This window comes from Symphalangus syndactylus, chromosome 5 (genome assembly GCF_028878055.3).
Source record: "Symphalangus syndactylus isolate Jambi chromosome 5, NHGRI_mSymSyn1-v2.1_pri, whole genome shotgun sequence".
Lineage (NCBI taxonomy): Eukaryota > Metazoa > Chordata > Mammalia > Primates > Hylobatidae > Symphalangus > Symphalangus syndactylus.
Window position 1 is genome coordinate 91,455,607 of NC_072427.2, and position 6,880 is coordinate 91,462,486.

The 6,880-nt window shown below is 49.4% G+C and overlaps 2 long non-coding RNA genes across 2 annotated transcripts; both read right to left on the bottom strand.

Moving 5' to 3' along the window:
• Positions 1-684: 684 nt before the first annotated feature.
• Positions 685-3,036, bottom strand: LOC134736734 (uncharacterized). Its single transcript, XR_010120978.1, has 3 exons — positions 2,853-3,036; positions 1,591-2,102; positions 685-733 (listed from the first exon to the last, which is right to left on the bottom strand). It is a non-coding gene; the product is annotated as an uncharacterized lncRNA (long non-coding RNA).
• Positions 3,037-3,241: 205 nt separating this feature from the next.
• LOC134736733 (uncharacterized) lies at positions 3,242-6,527 on the bottom strand. The gene is made up of 2 exons (XR_010120977.1): positions 5,027-6,527; positions 3,242-3,648 (listed from the first exon to the last, which is right to left on the bottom strand). It is a non-coding gene; the product is annotated as an uncharacterized lncRNA (long non-coding RNA).
• Positions 6,528-6,880: the final 353 nt, after the last annotated feature.

Consider the following 6,880-nt stretch of genomic DNA (forward strand, 5'->3'; position numbering starts at 1 on the left):
AGACCAGCGCGATGGTACTGTGAGGACCCAAGAAAACCCAGCTGTGAGCCAGAAGCTTTCCTCCCTGAAGCTTTCAACACCACGGGAATTGATTCATGGCCCTGTCATTTCATCTCATTCCTCGTGGACTCTCAGCATCTTTAGAATGACCTGAACATTGTGGAGGGAGTCCAGAATCCCTACCCCTGGACTCGGAGGCAATGCCTTGGGTTTTGCATTATCTCTTTTCTAGTAATGGCAACAACAACAACAACAACGACAAAAACCCCAGCTCAACCCACTCTGACCCTAGCTCTCTCTTCCTGGTATCTTCACTTGCACAGCTTAAAAACTATAAATAACAAGGCCCTTTTCCAAATATCCTTTGGTAAACTATGCCTGACCCTGAAAACAAGGCCACCATCTTCCAGGTGGGAGTGGCCTGTGAGATTATAACCTCAGTCCTCTTTCCTAATAACTGGCTGCTGTGACCTACCTTGCCTGTGTGGCCCTGTCCTTTGATTGACATGCTGGTTGGGGTGAAAGGTGAAGAGTCTGCCATGTTACAACCTCAGAAGGAGAGTGTGCGGTCCCCAGATCAGTGCCTGGGGCAGAACATCTTTTCCTTGTGACTCAGCCAGACTGATGAGGGTTCCAGCAATAACTGGACAGCAGCTAGGCCCTGGATGGGCAAGGAGGAGACAGGCTCTTCACACAGACACCCTCAGGGTGGATGCTGAAATCTGTGAGTAGGCTGGAGTGGGGGAGATGCCCACGTCAGAACACCTGGGAGAGGCTATATTTAAAAGGGAACTTACCTGCTGCTTGTGTGGATGTGGCCTAATATTAAGATGTTTTATGACTCCAGATTAGCTAAGAAAGGGGAGCTAGAGAGAGGCAGTGATTAATCCTCCCACGGAAGAACATGGGACGGGGGAGGTCAGATCTTGATCACCTGCTGACTTCTCCATGGACCCCAACATATCCCTCCATGTAGAGGGGGGGGTCAGAGCAGCAGTGCAGGGTCTTCCCAACCACTGAGGAGCCCGGTTGCACCCTGCAAGTTCAACAGAGGGCCTTTCTGGCACTGGTTTGTGTTGCTGGGAGGAGTGCAAAATGCACAGGACCCAGGGCCTACCCTTGGGGTGGAGCAGGTGAACAGCACAGACAGGCGACACCATCACATCAGACAGACCAGAAACGTGTCCCGGGAGGTAGGACCCGTGTGCTGGGAGCCATGGGGGAGCCTCCTTCCCTCTCTCAGGGCTTTCCCGATGGGGGCCTTGGAAGCTGCAGCACTTGTCATATGCAGTGGCATAAAAAGGGTCACATCAAGACCCAGTCCATGGCATTCCTCAGGGGCCCCTGAGTGGATTTCACAAGGAAAAGCTCTTTTAAAGCCAAGCCCTAAGCACGTGTGTTTCTCCCAAGGAAGGGGCATGCTTCAGCCCTGATCTTGTTTCCCTTGTTCTTGGCCCACAAAGCTTGGCCTCAGCTGGGGACTCAACTGTGTGAACTGTTGAAGTCCCACGGCCAACAGGGTACTTTCTAACTCCCTCTCGGCCCAGCCTCCTCCTGGGTCCTCTTGGCCCTGCCCCCTTGTGCACTCACATTTCCAGTTTTCTGTTTTTCTGTGCAGTGTGCGCCTTCCTATACGCCACCTTGGGTCTGTGGTGGAATGAGGTAGAGGGTGACGGTGTGCACATCCGTCTGTCTTTTCTAGTCGGGGGTGTCCTAATGTCTCCATTCATTGGACTCTCAGTGTCCCCAGATGAAGTCTTGTCTCAAAGTCCTCCAGGAGAAGATACGAGCAGGGTCAGATGCCGCAGACACACAGTTATGAAAAGAGCCCATCTGGCCAGCCTGGGATGGGTCAGTGGGGCTCCTAGAGCACTGGAACACTCTGTGAGTTTCAATGCAATTGCTTAAAAATGCAAAGCAGTTTTTGTGGGTTGGCTGGTTTGCACATTGGGAGCACGTGTCTGTGGTAAAAGTCTAAAGCCATGTGTTTCCTGGTGGTTAAGAATGCAGGCTCTGACATTCTGTAGCCTGGATTGGAACTCTGGCTGCTTAGCTGTGTGGCCTTCAAGTTACTTAATGTCTCGGTGCCTCCATGTCCTCACCTGTAAAATAAGGATGATGATGACTATCTCATGGGGGAGGAGGGGACTGTGAGAGCCCCTATGTTGGTCTTGAATTCCCGGCTGCAAGCGATCCTCCTGCCTTGGCTTCCCAAAGTGTTGGGATTAAAGGCCTGAGCCACCTCGCCCAGCCAAGATAGATACTATTTTAATGCTATAAATATAATCAAAATTAATGCAATAAATTCCTTGATGACAAAATAGCAACATTTTAAATAAAGGGGATCTGTATTTCTGAACTTGCCTTTTGCCGCAGGCTGTAACATGGCTTGGTTGACCACTGACTGGCAGTTACGTCTCTTTGAGAATGTATGTGCTGGTCACAACACAGGTATGATTTCTCAATCATGTGGCCATATGGCCAGCCTGCAAGGCTGGAATTATTACAGATAAGTAAACCGAGGCTCCTGGAGATTAAGTCTTTTGCCCAAGGTCAAACCACGGCCCTTGGCCTTTGCAAAGCTGCCTCCCAACTGTACACACGGCTGGAGAAGAGACAGCCCCAGGCTCAAGACTAGAGATATGATTGGTCTCTTCCAGCTAAAAATGCAGATCAGAGGCTACAGTGGAGATTTCAATCATGTAACTGCTATCTTGTGAGCCTGTAATAGCTGGCGAATGCAAGGGTTTTTCTCCTGTGGTTTTTGCTTAACCTCTTTTTAAATTTCATTGTTCCTTTAACGACGTGATTCTTTTGGCTCTCTAATCTGTCCTAATAAATGCTGTAATTACAAGTTTCCCTGACCATGCTGTGCAGCAGGCGAGCTCCCTCCCTGGCTCCTGGGAAACTGAACTGGAGAGGGATCCTGGCAGGGAGCCGCTGCATCCGCGAGGCCTCAGTCACCACCCGCCTTTCAGTCAAGTTCAGCTCTTTCAAGCCGGGACCTTGTCTGTCTTGTTCACAGTAGTATCTCCCAAATCTGCCTGGTGCCTGGCACATAGAAGGGGCTTAATAAATCTCTGTTGAATGAATAAATGAAAAAATAGAAGTCTAACTAGCATAGAACCCTTGAAAAAGTACACGCAACCTATGTAGCATCTTTTCTTGAACCTTGTACCTCGTGCGGCGGTTGGAGTTCACTGAGGATATTTGTAGAATGAAATAAAAAAGCATATAGGTGTTGTGTTGCATGGTTTAATGTGCTTATACACACACAATTATATATATGTGTGTATGTATACATATGTATATCGAATTATATGTATATATACATCTCTTCAGTCAAGAACACAGCAGAATACAGATTATTTTACCCCAAAGAGGATAAAAATACTCATCTGTCATCAGATCCTTAGACATAAGGTGTATTTGTATTTGATGTGTTCACTAAGATTCGCTGAGCCCTCAGACATCCTGCTCATGGGACCAATGAGCTTGTCCGGAGCTCGTGAGTTGGTTCATGATTCGAAGCCTTTGACCTTGTCTTCAGGCTGTTCCTTGTACAAGCTGTTTCTGTGTCTAGGCAGAGTGCGTTCTCCATGGCTGCTTCCCCAGTGTGACCTCCAGTCTGTGGTCCTTTGTACTCCTCTGAAAAATAAAGTGTTCTGGGGCTAAAGATCACCCATGGTCGACAGGGGCATTGGAGAGGATGGCCAGGAAGGGCCCATCTGTGCGGGTTGGGGATCTGTTCTGCTGCCAGGTCCTGCCCTCCCTCCTGAGTCCCTGGCTCCAGAGCTCAAACCCTCCTGCTCCCCTAGACCAAGCTGTGTGCACCCTCGTGTCTTTGCCTGTGCATTGTCCTGGCCAGAAATCTTTCCTTCCCTGTCCCTTCATCTTTCCTTGACTCCTGCCCTATAATGATCTAAAGAGCCTCACCCTTTCGTATCTCATCCCAGCATAGGCATCATCTGGGAGCAAAGCAAGGCTCAGGCCCCTGCCTGATGAATCAGAATCTACTTAGTAACAAGCTCTCCAAGTGATTCATCTGCCCCTTCAATTTTGAAAAGCATTGGAGATAGCTCCTACTCACCTTTCGGTGTTCAGCTTAGGAGCCGCCTCCTCCAGAGAGCCTGCCCTGATCTTCCTACCCACCACAGCCGGCTGCTGGGACAATTAAAGAGCCAGGCACAGCCCCAGCATGTACACCCACCACATTCATGAGCACTTATGGCTCATGAGTCTTTCTCATTTAATGGTGGTGCACTCTGGTGGAATAAACTTAAAATTCCTCTTGGAATCTCCAAACGAGGTGCATCATATAGCCTCAATGTAGGCTGTAAACACATCATACCTGAGAACCCCCACCCTTCACTGGAGCCCCACCTGTACCCGCCCCTACAGTCCTTGTTGTGGGAGTAGTGCGGGAACCAAACGCAAGTTCAAGAGAGACAGGCAGCACACCACACTCTATGCTAGGGAAAAGCAGGCTTTCCCTGGTGTAATTCATATACTAAAGCCTTTCTGACTTTTTGTCAGGGGCTCTCCTGCAGAGATTTTACTAAGGCTTTCTTAAAGTAGTGATAAACATCCTATAAGAAAACACCCAAGGGTGTCTTTCATTCCTCCTCTCTGACCCTCACAACCATCCAAACACAGCCCGATCTGTCCTTGATTCATCTTGTGATGACCACCCCAACATCAGACCCCTGTGACACCCCTCGCTGAAATCCTGCCTCCCCCGCAATTCTTATTCCATTCTCTCCACAACCAAAAAGGTCAAGGTGGCATACACATTCCTCCATGCCCCCTTCCCTGCAACCCCACCTCTCCAGGGGTTAACACCCTTCCCTGGGTGATCACACTGCACTGGAGGTCACATCTGTGCACAGGGCTCTGCACACTCCCCACAACCCCACTTTGCTTTGCTTCCCCTGGACCCAGAAGCAGAGTTCTCCTGGTCTTATCCTACCTGTACCTTCTACCTGCAATATTCTGCCCCTGACCCTTCCAGGGTCCTCCTTCTTACCTTTAGATCTCAGGTTAAATGTTGCCTCCTGGGTGCTCTCCCATAGCCCCTGTTCTCCCATCACTGGATTGGAAATGTCTGCAGAGCACATATTCCCATCACTTGCTTGTCTTTTATTACCTGACCTTGCCCATCACTAAAATGTAAGTTCTAGGGGTCTGCAGGCCTCATTGGGTTGGTATTTTTCATCTCTGCATCCCAAGCCCCTAGAACAGTGCAGAAGACTTGATAGACGCTCCACGGTTATTTATTAAATAAATGGATGTGAATGAATGCAATAAAACAAGCACTTTCAGTCAAATAAACCCAAGAGTGCTGGTCATTCTCCAGATTTGTTTTCTGCCTGCTCTGTGCCCTGGAGGCCAACTCCTCTGGCCTGCACTTCGCAGGTCCTCTTTCAGGCAGCTGCCTGTGCACCCGCAGTCAGTGAGAGGATGGGAGCAAAAAGTGGGGGCAGTTTTCCCTGGTCCCTTGTCAGGGCCTCATTGGGCTCAGATGACATCACTTCCTCTCTCCTCCCTTGAAACCTGGGGGTGGGAAACCTTGGCATCTGGGAGGCTTCCATCCCTGCCCACAGCTCAGGAAACTTCCTTTGTCAAAGTCTCTTCATCTGCACCATTTAGGATGAACTGTTCCTTGTGGGGGCAACGCTCCTTCTGCGTGCATACAATTTAGATATCTTTTCTGTATATACAGAATGTATGCACATAACTTTAAAAAATTTACTTAGTTTTTAAGAGGGGTGGTTTCTTCATTTTCTGCTTTCCTCTTTAGCTCTGCTTCCCAGTTCCCCTCATCACTGCGGTCCCTGGGGAAATCTCCCAACCACATGGTGTCCAGCAAATTTTCAGCCAGAGATTTTAATTGGCTTATGGTATCTTTCATGACCTGTTTTATTTGTGCATTCAAAGGTTTCCAGCCTTTCTTTCTCCTCCTTCCTTTCCTGTACTCTCTGCTTCCATCTCGCAATCTCTTGGTCAAGCACTTCTGGACTTTCTGCAAAATAGGTGTTTTCATTCAAACTGTCTGTTATTTCCTTCTGAAGTTTTTCTCCATCCTCCTTTCATCCTTTTAAGATGGGTCCTGCATCAATCACTTGGGAACGCTTAGGAGACTCACTTTTCCACGTTTTTTTCCCAGAAAGCCTCCTGTGTCCTGCAGAGAAGACCTGCTCAGATTTTTATTAAGGGTTGATAAGCAGAGGGATTGTAACATTCAAGGTCTGGCCTCCATCAGGGGTGAGAACTTCCTCAGCCTGTCTCTTTAGTCCAGTGTTCCACCTTCTCCATGGACCTGCTGGTGAGAACAACACTTTAACTAAGCTCTTTTCCTCTTTAAAAAGTATCATCTCTTAATGACTAAGATCACCACAGCAACACAAACCAGGACCTCCCAGGGATGCCCAGGGACTCCCGGGGCTCATCTCATGATCTCAGCCATCACCATCACAGCAGCTCCCAGCAGCTCCAGAGCGGCTAGAGAGACATTTGGGGACGAGCAGCCGCTCTATGGCTCTGCCTCTGTTTGCCAGTGGCCTGTGGGCCACAACTGCCTACTCGGAACCCTGCGGAGTGTTCTGTATCTAATGCAAACAGGTGCCTGGCAACCAGGACAATCAGTTGGGCTGGGGGAGGGGAGCCAGCCAGGTCCTAAAAACGGTGTCCCTGACATTGCTGTGCTCACTGCACAGATAGAGGTGATATTATATTCCCCGCCCAGGTCATGAGGGAACTGGGAGTGGCTGACAGCACCCTGGAGCTCAGCCACACCAGGCCCAGCTGGCCCCACAGCAAACCCAGAGGGTCCAAGTGAGGCTACGCCCTGTCCCTTTCTGTCCACAAAGGCCTCTCAGGG